Consider the following 15,941-nt stretch of genomic DNA (forward strand, 5'->3'; position numbering starts at 1 on the left):
ATGCGCGGCGCGGAAGCTACTGCCTGCGCTTAGATAAACAAGCAACGCCGCCTCCCAGCAACACCTGGTTCCGCACGCGCCTTAGAACTGGAGGGCCTTCTTACTGAACATGCGCAGCTCCTGCCTGTGACAAGAGCGGGTCCAGCTGGTACTCCCACGCCCAGATCCAGGCGGAGAGGAAAGGGTGGAGGGGCCAGAGCAACTCCAGGCTGTACCTGAGGCGGGAAGTGAGAGGAGACGCGCAAGACCCAAGAGGAGCCTTTGGCGTGAGGGCCTTTGCCCGACACCACCCAGTCTGTCAGCTTCCTCGAGAGCTTGGGTTTTAACTCGTGTAAACATAACGAGAAGACTTAAAGGGTCGAGCACTCCAGATTCTGCCTGAGGGTGTGTACACACATGAAGTGAAACTGTATGTATAACATCAGGACAGTGAGAGAGGGATGACAGGCCCCTTCAGCCGAGAGCCCGAGGGGTTAGTCAGCGACGACACCTCAGAAGCCGTGCCCCTCCGGATGACGTCAACAGGAATACCGCCCACTTCCCCCTAGCCCCGCCCCTTTTTGGAGGCTGCCTGAAGTCGAGCTCTTCCCACGCCCGGTCAGCTACTGGCGCATGGAAAACCTGGACAGCGGAACCGCCAACAGCATAGCAACAGCCAGCTGGGAGTATGTATTAGGAAGTTGGGACTCACTGTAGCCAACCCGATCACGCCTTTGGACCCCATGGTGTTACTCTCGGCCAATGGAGAGCCGCCTCATGCCACGTGATGCATGCATCTCTTTCAACCAATGAGGAGAAAGTCTAGCTGCGGGCTCAGCCAACCCACCTCCCCGTGCCTCGCCTTGCTGGCGTTGGCTCCGCGTAGTCGCTGCCAACCAATCGAAGGCGAGCTGATGAATGACGAAGGCTTAGGATGAACCAATCAGCGCTCGCGATTCCCTTGCCTCCGAAGGTCGGATGTGTGGAGAAGGGGCTGGGCTGGTGGTTTGGGAGGGGCAGAGGTTGAGGGGATGTTGTTGTACCCGGTTCTGGCAACAGAATAAGATGCGTTGCAGGCGAGGGTGATGAATTATGCTTTTAAAGTTGTCTCCGTGGCATTCTGCCTGAATGATGGGCATGGAAAGTGCCCAGGGATGCGGGCTGGATCGTGGGCTGAATTGAAAACAGGGACTTTTGTCTTTCGAATGGGACATTTTCCAATCCTTAAGGAGACATCGTGCAGCAGCTGCACTCATCCTCCCTGCATGTCTCCTAGAACATTAAATAATATATATGTATTTTACTACCCATTTAAAAAAAAACTTAGCTTCTGTCTCTAGGTTTAGATCTTAGTTGCACACCGTCTCCCACTTACAACGTTAAATTTACGAGACGTTAACTACACACGCGTTCCTGGATATTTTTCGTAACATCTGGTTATTGGGTTTATTATGTCCTTCTCAAACTAGTCAACCCCTGGCAATTACTAGCTCACCTTTCTTGGGAATAGTAAATGATCTGTGGTTTGAATATTAGATATTGGCATACCTCGCCATTGTTCCTCTTTCCCATAGGGGCTTCAACAGAGAGAATTTTGGTCTGAGTTCCTTTAAAAGCCAGGCTTTTAAATTTGTTTTAAGCCATCCTTTCCGTCAATCAAACTATTACAGAGATGTACTACTCAGCTTTAGCAGTGATCTACTGCCCTGTTGCTCCATTATGTTAGAATGATAAACTTTTGTGTTGTTTTCCAAAATATATTTTTGTTTAAAATATTTGAGGGCAAGTATCTTGTCAAATTAAAAATGTGTGATGAAATATAACTCACTTATTTTTTGATTACATATCATCAAAATATGAGAGGTTGTATCTTATGTTAGCATTAAAGGCATATTGTAAAAAGAACAAAGAATCAGGCATGTTTGAAGGGAAATGAGATTGGAAAGGATTTGGTATGTTAAGCTAATAGCGTGAAAAGGTGATTTAAAATTAAGAGAGCTTACGTGGATAATTCATATCAGACCTACTTTGATGGTGATATTTCAAGAGGATGGTGTAGTTATATTCATTGTTTATCAAGCTTTTTAGGAGTATCATATTTGTGTAAACTAGTATGATTATTTTTTGTTATTTTAACAAAGTAGCTACACTTCTGAAGAAATACAGTTTATTTTAAAATGCAAGTTGCACAACTTGGTGGTAAGTTTCTGGGCTTTGTTGGAATTAAATAGAGCAGAGAAGCACCAAACTTTATTTGTGTAAATTATGACAACCCATTAATTCCTTGCATTCCAATGAATTGAAGTTCATTCACTCACTTTGCAAGATATAGAAGTTCAGTGATTTTTTTTTTTTCATAAATTTACATTGGGGTTGTGGGCCCAAAAGACAGCATAAGTAACTTTTTCCAACCAGGTCTCCAGAAGTCAGGAAGCTCTGAATTGCAATTCATCTGATAGAATTTGTCATAAAAAATAAGGAGTGGGCTCGCTACTCATTCCATTTAGCATAATGGAGAGTAGGAGAGCTCTGTGACATTTCTCAGGATGTTTTCCCTGACCTTTCATCAATGCCAACATTTTGGGTAAGGGGAAATGTAGGGACTGCAGCCCATGCGTTGGTTGCAGCTCATTTATGTTTTTCATATTGATAGACACAGTTTTCATTTTCAGTGCCATAAAGGCAAATATTTAACCAAGTGGCAAAAGACACCCCAAGAAGTAGGCACATATTTTCTCGCCTTTTATGGCATGGAAGATGGTCCCCACCTGATTCGTAACCGTATATGAAATGTTGGTTGAAAGATTAGCTGCTATAAGGGTGTCAAGACGTGTACAGAATCTTGAAGATATGGACGGGAAATGATTATTTATTTCTTGATCCCTTGTTTAAGCATGTTTATTCCTGTGCCAGCATAAACTTTATTCTGAGAGTGGTCTTAGAAATAAAAACTTATATGTCTTTATTCATTGTTTATGGAAAAAAATAAAAATGATATAAAGTGGAATTGAATTTTCCCCAAGAGCTATAAAAATCTGTAAGATCATGAAACCTGAACAGTGTACGTTGACGCCACAGGGTCTCTAGTTTCAGAAGTGCATTGCTGGGAGAAAAAAAAAAAAGAAAAAGAGAAAACTTCATTTCTTCTCTTCCCACTGATTCTGAAAGGGAGTTATCTCACCTATATCCAGATACCCTCAATTGTCACACTTGCGTTACTATGGAAACCCAACTCCTTTCTTTCTGTGAACAATGTTAGAAAAGGTGGAATGAAATGGGAAATACACTGTGTTCTGGGACTTCCTCCCACCAGCAAAAATCAAGTATGCAAAAAATTAATATAAACAAGTCCACAGAACACATTTGTGATATGACCAGTATTTCTTGGCTATAAAACCCTGATTTCTATTGCTTCTTATTAAAGCCTGTCTGTGTCTGATGAACCAAAAAGGGAAAGGACACATCAAATACATTTAGCACCTTTGAAATGCCCCTGGCAATTGTAAAGAGAGCAGATGACATTTTCTTGGCCTCTGAGACTGCTAATACTGTTGAGAAAGATGTATGTAAGAAGACTGGGAAGGAAGGGGCAAAATAAATATGTTCTTTTGAAAATATGGTATGTCTTAGTGCTTTTGAAAAGAAAAAGAATTGGAATGCAGAAATCGAGCATGTGAACAAGTCAATGAAAAAAAAAAACTTATTGATTGAAAAGCAACTGTTTCAAGAGTTAACTTTAAGCAGAAAAAACAATTCTGGGGGAAAAAAAAGACTTAATGAATAAAATACAGGGAGAAAAAAGAAAAAGCCAGAGGAATCTTAAGAGCTGGAGGGCTCTGAAAAAAACCAGAGCTTTAGTGTGCTTCATTTACCGTAGCAGAAGAGCAGGCACAATGTTGCTTGTATACTCAGCGGTTTCCCTTTACTTCTGCCAAAAAAGTTGGGATGAATCAGGATTGGCTGTTAATAGCAATGCTTTCCCCTTTGCCCAAGGTTAGTCTAGAAATAGGCATGTGGCTCAATTCTTGTCATTGGAATGGAGAGAAGGCTGCTGGAGGAGAAGGGGAGATATCTGGAATTCTGACATGAATGAGGAGCCATTCTTAATTTTTTGACATCGCAAACATTCCTTTTGTAGTTTTAGTTTGTTTGTCTGTTTTTTTGTTTTTGTTTTTGTTTTTTGGACATGGAAATACACAAATATGGCACCATCTTTGGGCTGTGATACTTTATGGCTAATTAGAAATGCAGTCAACTTTGGACAATGAAGAGAGAGATGTGAAGAACCTAAGCCTTGGATGCCAACATTGGACTGTCAAACCCACACAGGAATTCCCTGCCTTTGGCCTTATGGCTAAGCAATCAGCTGGTGTCTATTGATCCAATCCATGTTAGTTAGGTTTTCTGTATCCTGCAGTCAGGTATATACGTATTGTTATAAAAAGTATGAGCGATTCCAGACAAAAATGGTGTTTTAAAGAAAATAACAAGCATTTGTGAGCATGTTCATCCTACCAATATTCTGAATGGTATTTCAACTCTATTATTATATGTATGGAGCACTTACTATGTATATTTTTCTAGGCTCTAGGCATACGATAAACAACTGGCTGAAGGAACTTATATCCTAGCAGGAGAGACAGACATTAAGCAACAAATTGTACATATTTATATTATGTAATAATGGCTATAATGAATGCTAGTAAGAAGAAAAATTCAAGGATTAGAGTTTATTAAGCATATAAATGAATAGGGTCAGCTCTATAGCCTATTGGTTAAGGGTGCTGGATCCCACATGGCTGACCATGGTTCAAATCCCATCTCCAGTGGTTTGAAAAATATGCCAGATATACACATATGTGTGCCCTAATTCCAACAGGATGCAGAAATAGAGAAGGGATTGTGGTGTGACTGTATCCCTTGGGAAGTGCTCTCTCTCTGTCTCTCTGTCTCTGGCAAGTACACATGCGCTCTGATGATTAAATATATGTATATATATGCATGTATTATACATATATATGTACACATATATGTATATATATCACATAGTATTACAAAATATATAACTAAATAACTGAAAAATAACAAAAACACTTTTCAAGTACATGATATATTAATGTAGTTTATCCATGAATTTCTAGAACAAGGAATAAATTGGAATGGATTAGTTAAGGAAAGCTGTCTGAAGAAATTACTGTGGAACCAGGTTTTGAAGGAAGTGGAAAAAAGACAGGATAGATGGGGCAGAGAGGAGCACTCCAGATGTAAGGAGCAGAAAGAAAGCAGGAGTAAAGTATGAATGAAATAAGGAAATACAGAATCACTTGAATTTTAATTCCCTGTAGTAACAACATTCTAGGGACACCTTTCAGGGAAAAAAAAAAACGTCGCAAAGCAAGATTGAAAAAGGTATGAAAATAATACAGGGAAAAATAATACAACAGAAAAAGTAGGAGTACTTTTTAGTATGCATTTACAATTAAGGCATTCTTCAAATAATGAATAATTTATAACATGGCTATCATAAAAGAATTGCCATAAGAAGTAATTATGGACTTGAGGGCATGAAGGAGGAGGGAATTAAACTTTTACTAATAGAAGTAAAAAAAATGAGTAGCAAAAAGTGAAGACAGGCAGGAAAACAGTTTTTCTTTACAGATTTCTTAATGGTTGCTGTTATTGACATGCATTATGTAAAAAGTGAATAGAATTTGATTGAAAAGAAAATTTTCAATAGACCAGTAATAAACAAAGATAGTCTTTTTGATGAATAATATAATTTAAAATGCTTTCTCTCGAATGCCTTTTTGTACTCTTCTGTAGAAAACCTTTTTAACAATAAAGCTGTAAGTAATACTAAGTGGCACTTTTGGCAAAGCATTTTGGAAATAAACCCATAGATTTTCTAAATGCAATAGTGGATCAGCAATAATACTTGTAAATAAAATCAGAAGTTTATTAGGCATGTTATTTCTGGTCAAATATCACCAGTAACCATTTTTTTTTTCTCTGAGAGAGATATTTTTTGCTGTAGGGTGCTTGCGCTTGCCAGAAAGGCAGAGAAAGACAGAGAGACAGAAAGTGAGACATCATCCTCCCAGGGGAGATGGTCATACAATACCTCTTCTCTATTCTCCTTTCAGGATTTTTGGGCACACACACACACGTGTCTGGCATGAGTTTCAAGCTGCCAGGTCTGAGACTCAAACTGCAGTCGACTATGTGGGAGTCCAGTGACATAACCATTATGCCATCTGCTGGCCCAATAAGCAACTTTTCTAATGCTAGTATGTAGACAGAGAGATAGATAGACAGATAGATAGATACAGTAAGTATGTAGACTTCTTTTTATGAAGGTACAGTAGGTATATAGACATATCTTGATATTACTGGGGATGGGATTTGCTACTGACTTCTGCCTTCACACCAATAGCATATTATTGCAGGGTCTTCTTCACTGATGAAGGAATGCGATGGTGTTTGGCTCATTGTTGTTTTACCAGCACTCAGCCTGTTGCCTAAAACTGTGGAAGTTCATAACATGTTTGTAAATAAGTGCATGATTGGATGGACTGTAATATTATGTCTAAAGATCCTGTTATTTGCACAGAGATAAGATGAAATCAAAGGTACTACGAATGAGAATTTTTCTCAAAGTCAAGGTGAAAGAAACATAAAGGTCCTCTAATGCTAACTTTCTTCCCAAAGAAGCTTCCAGCTCAAGAAGAGCAGATCTCTAAAAAGGTAGATGGCAACTTATGAACCTGGACCTTAGAAATGCCAGTTCAGGATCCAAAAAATCACCTCTTCTATTAACTGACTGCTGTCTGAAATTCTACACTTATGGGTTTAGTCCTTTGATTTAAAAGTTTTTTCTTTCCCAGATAAACTATAAGTGGAAGATCTGCAGTTAAATTGCACTATTATTCTATCAACTTTCGTGCATTGAACTCTGCATACTTGGCATAAATAAGTAGAAGACCTGTTTATTTTAAATCATGGCATATATCTTGGTATACCAAAGTGAATCCAAGCAAGTCATGGGAATCCATTGTATTTTGTGTCAAGCAATTTTTTTTCCCCAAGGATAAGGTTAATCTCTTCAGATGTTATAATATGAATGTTAATAGCTTTCACAATTATTAGATTATTTTTTAAGGTTTTTGCCATAGGGCACATGTGCTTGTCAAAGAGAGTCAGAGAGAGGCAGTGAGAAGTGAGAAATAACCCTCTAGCAGGGATGGCCTCAACACAATCCCTTCTTCTCCATTCTCCTCCTGGGATTTTGGGCATACAACCATATGCATGGCTTGATTTTCAAGCAATCAGGTCTGATACTCAAACCACGGTCAGTTATGTGGCAGTTCAGTGCTTTAACCACTATGCCATGCAATGATTAGATTCTTAAAGATAAGAATTTTCCAAGGCCAGCAGGTGGCATGGTGTTTAAGATGCTGGACTCCTACAGGGCTGACTGCAGTTTGATTCCTGGACCTGGCAGCTTGCTTTCTCACTTTCCCACTTTCTCTCTCTCTCTGATGAGTGCATGTGCCTTATAACAAATTTAAAAGAACAATAATAATAAATAAAATAAATAATTATTTAAAAAAAATAATTTTCCAGTCTTTGGAGCTGTTTCCTTCTTCTGACTCATTCACTGTTTCTTCTACTTCTTACACTACTGTGTTTGCAGTGGTTCTGATGCACCTTGGAGAAAATGGAGCAGAGCCATAGTGAAGGCCCATCATCCTACTCGTAATTGTTATATGTTCAAAAATCAGTTTTCTGTTCTTTCACAACTGTACCACTTTTATTACTATCCTAATTAATATTTTTCACATGGCTTTCCAAAATATTAGCCACTTAATGAATATTTAACCACATTAAAATAGTTTACTAGTTGAAAAAGGTAAGTCTTGCTTACTTAGAGCGCTGTCTCAGTTCAGTAGCACTAATAATGAAATTGATTGCAGTCCATATTTGAATGAGATAAGCTGAGTGAGACATTTCAGGGAGAGTAAGCCTTTTTATTTTCCTTGGTATACTAGATAGCCAAACAAAGTTCACCTATTCCCTAGCATTTGTTGATTTGATTACATTCTGTTGGGGACCAATCTCCTTATTTATTAGGCTTTTAAAGTAAAGATTTTGGTTGTGTTTCCAATGAGAAGATTCTATAACATATGTAAATTATCTAAGCAATATTAACCTGTTGACATAATTAGAGTATGTGAACAACAATCAGTTCTAAGACTGAAGCAGAGTAAGTCAGTTCTGCACTACACACTGATGAATTGAAAAGAACTATAATGGGCAATTTATGGTGCTATATAGTTCTGATTATGATTAATATTTTTATGCTAGAGTTGCAAAGTTTCAGAGTACTCTGTGCTACTCTGTACATTAGGACTATAGATTGTCTTAAATCTAAGAGTGTTTCTAGAGACAGTGTGGGAGGAGAGTGGGAAATGGGGGAAGGTGAGAGGGAAGGCATCAGGGGAAAATGAAAGAAGCAAAACATTTAAGGAATACAGAAATGGAAAATTATCTGCTATTGATAATATATATGATAATATAATTGAACCAATATACAGGGTATTCTTGATTGGCAAATTGCTTTGGTATGTTGATGATACAGAGTTATTGAATGTACAATAAAAAAAGAATACAAATTTTTTTCAAAAAGCATGTTTCTATCTGGATCTGTTTTTTGATATGATAGAGGTGGGGCAGAGGCTCAGTAAAACATTTAACCATGCCATAGTAGTCCTCTAATCCTGGCTCCTACAAAAGCTGAAATAGAGAAAATTAAGTTATTCAGCTCATTAGTTGTCCCTGTAGTGACTGACCATTTATCTGTTTTATTTTTTTTCCTTCCATTTGATTCCAGAAAGAACTAAAGTATTGGGTCATCAGAAAAGTCATGATGTATTTTTACATAGAAAAACATAGAAAAATGCATCATGACTTTTCCAATGACCTAATACATTTTATAAATATGGAGAGTCTTTAAAAGAAGTTCACAGAAAATGCATTTTTATGAAAAAAAACTCCATGGATTTTTAACATCCTTTGCACTGAAATAAATTTGTACTTTAATTCCATTTATCCATGAGCTTTTTGAAGTCCCCTTATACAAATAGATAACCTTAAATAAAAATAAGAAAACCTTAAATTAAAGTGATCAATGTTGATAAATTTCTGATTTTAAGAGTCTAATGAGCTCTTTCTAAGAAACTGTAGTATCATCTGTTAAAAACAATGTTTTTAAAGAAACCATTTTAAATTGGAGTATATTTGTAAACACTTTCTCCATGGCATGACATTTACACTCTGTGTGTGTGTGGTGTGTTTGTGCATGCATGTGTGTGTTGGGGGTGGAGTGGATAATATTCAAATCCCTCTTTCCCCGCCACCCTAAGTCTAACCAATAAAGAACCTGGGGGAAAGAGCAGTGGGCATGCATACATTGAACAAAATCTTCTAGATGATTCTGACTTGTCCCAGGTTGAAAGTCAATTTAACAATGTTAATTCTATATATTCTGAAGGAAAAGTTCTATTAAAGTATGTGGTGATCCTTACTGATCCTTACTTTTAACTGAAGATATTGAATAATTTACACAAATATTGAATAGATTACATACACAAAATCAAGAAGTTAGCTTGAATTCCACATCTTCACATGTTCCTTATACTAGAAGTAATCTCTCATTATATTTGCTAAATATTTTCTACCTTTTTTCTCACATATACTGTAATTTATTTTACATTGTATTTATTTTATTTTCATATATCAATTCAGCTTGTATGTGGTCTCATGGATGTTAGGGGTAATAGAGAAGCTGTAATTTTCTTTTAAATATTTCTACTTCCTATCATTCTTTAGCTAGTCAATAGTACATACTCAATAAATGTTGATTGCATTGGGTTAAATATGAAATATTAAATGGTATTAAGATTACGATCAATTTCTAAATGTTTAGATTATTGTGTTTTCCCTACTAAAGGATGTTATTTATACTTTCATAGTACCTAAAATCAATGGCTTTTTAACCTTTGAACTTAACATTAAACTGGCTAAAATCATAACAATGTGAAATTTTAAACAATGCAATTCTTAAAACAGCAGTAACAAAGGCTTAATTCAAAAGAACTGCAACTAGATTATACACCCAGGCAATCATGTGTTAACTTTCTGAACAAATTCTTATACCAAGAAACAAAAGAACTCTGAATCCAACAAAATGGAGAATACCGAAAACCTCCTATGTTCTACTGCATTGTTGGAAAAGTCATGACTGGAAAAGAATTTTTTGCAACAGATGGCACTAGTTTATTTTTGGAAGTACTAGAGTCATTTACGTCTATGTTATTGCTATGTCATTTGACGACTGACAGTTCTAGCTTCATTCTAAAAAAAATTAAGCTATTTGGTTAAGTTTTGGAGATTACAAGTTGAAGATGAAAGACCAAACTGTACATTTTTACCATATTTTATGATTTTACTTCCATAAAGGGAAGAACGCAAGTCAAGCTTTGTGTAAAGTTGGGTAAGGTTTACCATGATGATGCTTTACAAGTATGTCAGTGCCAACAATGGCTCATGAAATTGCATTCTGTTCATTTCGATCTTAACTATGCTCCTCGGTCAGGGAGGCCCACTGAGGTTGATTATGACAAAATACAAGTGTTGAGTGAGTCAAACCCATGAAACACAGCACAAGAGATTGCAGAAACATTCAACATCCGTCATTCAAGCATTCAATACCACCTGAAGGAGCTGGGATACATAAGCAAGCTCAATATGTGGGCTCCTCATTAACTTGGAGTTCATTTGACAGCAGGTATAAGTCTGCAGTATGCTCATTAAACCTTAGGGAAACAATCCTATTTTGAAGTGACTGATAACTGGTGATGAGAAGTGTATTGTTTATGACACTGTGGTGAGCAAACAGTCTTGGTCCTGACGTGATATTTCTCCTCAAACAACTTCGAAAGCAGACATTCATCAGAGGATGGTTTTGCTCTCAACGTGGTGGGATTTTAAAGGTACAGTGTTTTTTGAGCTCTACCAAGGAACCAAACAATCAATTTGAATGTGTAATGTGAGCAATTGGACAGTTTGAACAAATACATCACCCAGAAACATCCAGAGCTTGTTGATTGTAAAGGTGTTGTGTTCCATCATGACAATGTGAGATCACAGACAAGTTTGATCACCTGTCAAAAAGTACTGGTGATTGGATGGCATGTGTTACCATACCTACCATACTCTCCTGACCTTGTGCCATCAGACTTCCACTTGTTTCGTTCTCATCAAAACTCCTTATGTGGTATAAAAATGTTCAATTCAGATGAGGCTGTAAATCAGCACCTCGTTCAGTTTTTCACCAAAAAAAAGGGTCCTTCTATGAAAAGAGGAATTATGAAGTTCACTGAAAGATGGCAAAAGATGGCAAAAGGTTAGCAAGCAAAATGGGCGATATATCATTGATTAATCTTTGTTCTTTATATAAATAAATTACCTTTGGCAAGCAGAAAAAGTATATCATAACTCTTCTGACTACTTAATATGTGATATTAGAGGTAGATCTATTTTTTGGGGGACCCAAAGTTTATTAAGTTGGGGTGGTATTAAAGAAAAGAAAGAATATAAAATATGAAAGTAAATACACTGAAAAATAACATGACATTTTTATGAATTATACATTTGTTACACCTTTATAAAATGTTTTATTTAAAATTTTCACTGCATTCCCTTTTTATTACGTATTTTCATAACACTTTTGTAGTATCATTTTCTCTTTTTAAAAATTTTATTTATTATTTTTGTTGTTGTTATTATTTTTCAAGTTGACCAGATTGTGATAGAAAGAGAGAGAAAATGGGAGAGTGAGAAAGCAAGTTGCCAAGTCCAAAACTAGAACCACAGTCATCCATGTGGGAGTCTAGTATCTTAGCCACTATGCCGGTAGTATCATTTTCTATACATATAAAAGAAAAGTAATTTAATCTTACGTCTAGTGTGGTTGGTTGAAATTTGCTTTTCAGTATCAGTGCTTTTGTAATGATAATTTAACTTGCAACCTCACACATCTGTGCACACACACATATACTCAGTGCTCATCATGCATACATGTTCTATTCCAAGTTCTATTTTGTACAATTATTGTCTGAAAAGTAAAAAACAAAAAATAATAATTGTTTATGCTTTATCATCCTGACAGATAAATACCAATAAAAACCAAATCCTGCACTTGGAATATTTTTTTTTTAGAGAGGATTTTGCTATAGGGCACGTGTGCTCACCAGAAAGACAGAGAGAGACAGAGAGACAGAGACAGAAAGTGAGAAATCACCTCCCAGGGAGGATGGCCATGCTGTAATCCCTTCTCCTCCATTCTCTTCTTGGGATCTTGAGCACACACACACATACGCTTGGCATGAGTTTAAGCCACCAGGTCCAGGACTTGAACTGTGGTTGACTACATGGGAGTCCAGCAACATAGCCATTATGCCAACTGCTGGTCCCCTGCACTTGGAATTTTATACATATGATGAGTAGAAGAAATTTCCACCTATTAGCTTCTACCAAACATACCTCAAATCTTTACTCTTCCATTTACTTCCGGGACCAAAGCTTGCAATGCAAACCTCTGACTCTGTTCCTTTATGTAGTGATACCAAGTGAGCCAGCACCTACATTAGTTCAAAACATGTTTTGAATTTTTTTCATAATTTAAGGAGAAATACAACTTTTCTTTTTTTAGTGTTTTGTTTGATTGTTTGTTTTGTCATAGAGCATGTGTACTTGTTGGAGAGAGACAGAGAGAGAGAGTGAGAGGGAAAGTAAGAAATCCTCTCCCCCCAGGGGGGTGGCAATACCATAATCTCTTCTCCTCTATTTTCCCCTTGGGACATTGGGCATGTACCCAAACATGCCTTGCATGATTTTTCAAGCCACCAGGTCTGGGACTCAAACCACAATCAGCCATGTGGGAGTCCAGAACCTTAACCACCATACCACTTGCTGTCCCCTTACAACTTTTTTTTTAAGGCACTAGTAAAGTCATCACTTGGCCCAAAATGTTTAACTTTGTCTTGTACACTCCTGAATTCTGTCAATACTTCTTCAAAAAGAATCCAGAAAAAATTACCAGATTAGTTTTTATGGTAGCCAGGTATCTTCACATAGGATTAAAACAAAGTATATTACATTTGCCTGTGTTAAATAAATCCTGGAACCAAATTCATCTATAACCAAAGTTATAGAACAGAAGATGAAAAAAATGCCATAGTTTTATCAACTTATCAATATCTCTTCTAAGCTAACTGCGGTGATTCCTCTGTGTTGTTATGTATTGTTTGTGAGTTTAAGCGGACTACACTTGGGAATTTGTACAGTTGATGTGTACTATTGATAAAAGCTTCCATTAAGACAGCAAAGAGTAATTAAAGAAAGACAACATGTAAACAATGTTCAGATTATCCCAGCTCCTCTAAGAGCTGTCAATATGTTTTGAATGCAAACCACGTACTTGTTGGTTTTGCTTCAGTAAAATTGTTTACAGAGATCACTTGACATACTTGATAATTGGGCCTGATCTGATGACTAGCTGAGGATGCAGTAACTGTAACTTGCATATCTGCTACCCACAGGGGCCACCGTGGGAGACAGAAACTGCATTAATGGGGCTAACACTCACTAGTCACCCCCCACTCACTGGTCACCCTTTGTTCTACAACCTATTCTGTGTTGTGTTTATGAACATGGGACTGGCAGCCAAAGCAGCTCTACCTAAAGAAAATGTGATCTGTATGTAAGTTTAAATGTTAATCTAAGAGAGTCCAGCTGCTTAGAGCAAAGAAAAAAAAAAACTTAGAGAGTATTAATAAAAAATTCCATAGTTGGCTTAAAATCAGCCATCAGTAGGTGAGTTCAAATCCTGGCCCTCCACTTTCTGCTTAAGTGACCATAGGCAAGTGAGTGAGCTAGTGATCTTTCTCTCAAAAGGGAGCTAATAGTAGTAATTACCATATGAGATGGCTGTAAGAATTAAATGAGTTACTATATACACAGCTCTTAAAACTTAACAGAATTAGCTGTCCTTGAGGAACAAATTCAACTTTAACAAATTTGCCATTTGAAGCTCAAAGTCATTTCCCAAGCAGGGAAGCTTCTTAGCACTCCTGCTGTGGTTCACTGGGATAACTTGGTGGTCTCATGGTGGAATTAGGTAAACTGGAGGGCAGTTCATATACAAAGACTTAGGTTAGAAGACAGCTCAGCTCTTTGTCTCTTACAGTGGTATACAGTCCAGGCTACTATTTCTAGGGACACAGTGGACTAGATGCATCAAATGGGTTCCTGGAGGAGAATAACAAAGACAGCTGGATAAAGTATTAAAATTATCTCCTAAAATGCACTGTGATATTACCAGGAAAGGAAGAAATGCTCAGAGGCTGAAAAAAATGGGAATCCTTTAACAGGAGCTAGCACCAAATCTACACTCTGCCTGTTGCATCTACCCAACTCTGGTAAATTGGAGTCTACACAGGCCAGAGGAGACCAATAGGAAGACCCTGCCTGTCCCACTGAAAGAGACTAACAGAAGACAGGTACCTGCAGCCTGATCCTCCAGGGCCAGATTTGTTATCAGGCACAAAATTTAAGAGAGCACCAAAAAGTCCAGAACTTAAAGAATATTTTTAGTGTAATGTTGTTAATTCATATTAGTGTAAAAAGCTCATGATGAACAAAATACCAAAACTGTAAACAAAGATAGGTTGTTATGTTTATTTGGCTTATCACTCAGTTAAGAACAGTAAAAATATGGAAATCATAATTTTCGTACTCACAAAAATCAATATATTAGGGCAGCTGGGTAGCGTGGTAATAAGGCAGCTGGATCCCACATGACCAAGTGTAGTTCAAGTCCTGCACTTAGTGGTTTGGAAAATATGCCAGATGTGTTGCATGCATGTCCAAAACCCTAAGAGAAAATTGGAGGAGAAGGAATGGCAGAATGGCCATTCCCCTGGGGAGTAATTCTGCACTTTCTTCTCTCTTTCCCTCTCTATTCCTTTGGCAAGTACACACACTCCATAGCAAAAACTTAAATACACACACACACATACACACACACATTACTGATTTAATAAAGAAGAAATCTACTACCTTCCCAAAGAAAAGCAAACCTATCATTAAATAAGATAATAATGTTTACAGTAAAAACAAACAAACAAAAAAACTAATGGTGAAATACTAAACAAATTCCTTCATTTTTTAATTGCTAGGGAGTGTCTGTGCTCACCAGAGAGACAGAGAGGAAAAGCACTCTCCCCTACAAGCGAAGCAATGTCATACTGCAATCCCTTCTCCATTTCTCCACCCTGTCAGGATTTGGGGCATATGCACATGCATTCATTGTGTTTTTCAAGCCACTGGGGCTGAGGTTCCAACACAGTCAGCCATGTGGGATCTGGCTCTTTTAACCACTTGTCCATGGGATCAGCCTGAAAAAGAACTCCTTTTAAAATCAATAACAAAAGCAACTTTGCAAACCAAAGCTTATTATTTTCAGATGATGCAATTTTTTATTCAAAAAACACTGGAGTCAACAGAGAAATATTTAGATTAGTAAATGTGCTGCTCAGATTACTAGGATTAAAGTTAATGCATATAAAGATAATCGTATTTGTTGTAACAGCTACATCTACATCACTATGGCGTAACAAAAATAAAGTCATTTCTCAGCAGGTAAAGCTATTTGATATGGAGCAGGTGAGAGATGGAGCTTTACTCGACATTATCACTTAGTAATCCAACTGACAGATGCACTAAACTAATCAACATATGACTTCCAATGGAAGAAATAAAAATAAACTTAAAATTAAAAAAAAAAGATGTTGGTCACATGACCACATGGAAGACTGAGGAGGACATGCAGGACAAAGGGA

The 15,941-nt window shown here is 37.3% G+C and overlaps 1 long non-coding RNA gene across 2 annotated transcripts in view; it reads left to right on the forward strand.

Annotated features, from left to right (window-relative positions):
* The first annotated feature begins 9 nt into the window (after positions 1-9).
* LOC114009921 (uncharacterized) overlaps positions 10-15,941 on the forward strand; it is a 169,676-nt gene continuing 153,744 nt past the window's right edge. For both annotated transcript variants that reach the window (XR_003551311.1, XR_003551308.1), the window contains exon 1: positions 10-952. This is a non-coding gene — a long non-coding RNA (uncharacterized LOC114009921). The remainder of the gene's footprint in view (positions 953-15,941) is intronic.

Source organism: Tupaia chinensis, unplaced genomic scaffold, assembly GCF_000334495.1.
Source record: "Tupaia chinensis unplaced genomic scaffold, TupChi_1.0 Scaffold000057_1, whole genome shotgun sequence".
NCBI lineage: Eukaryota > Metazoa > Chordata > Mammalia > Scandentia > Tupaiidae > Tupaia > Tupaia belangeri.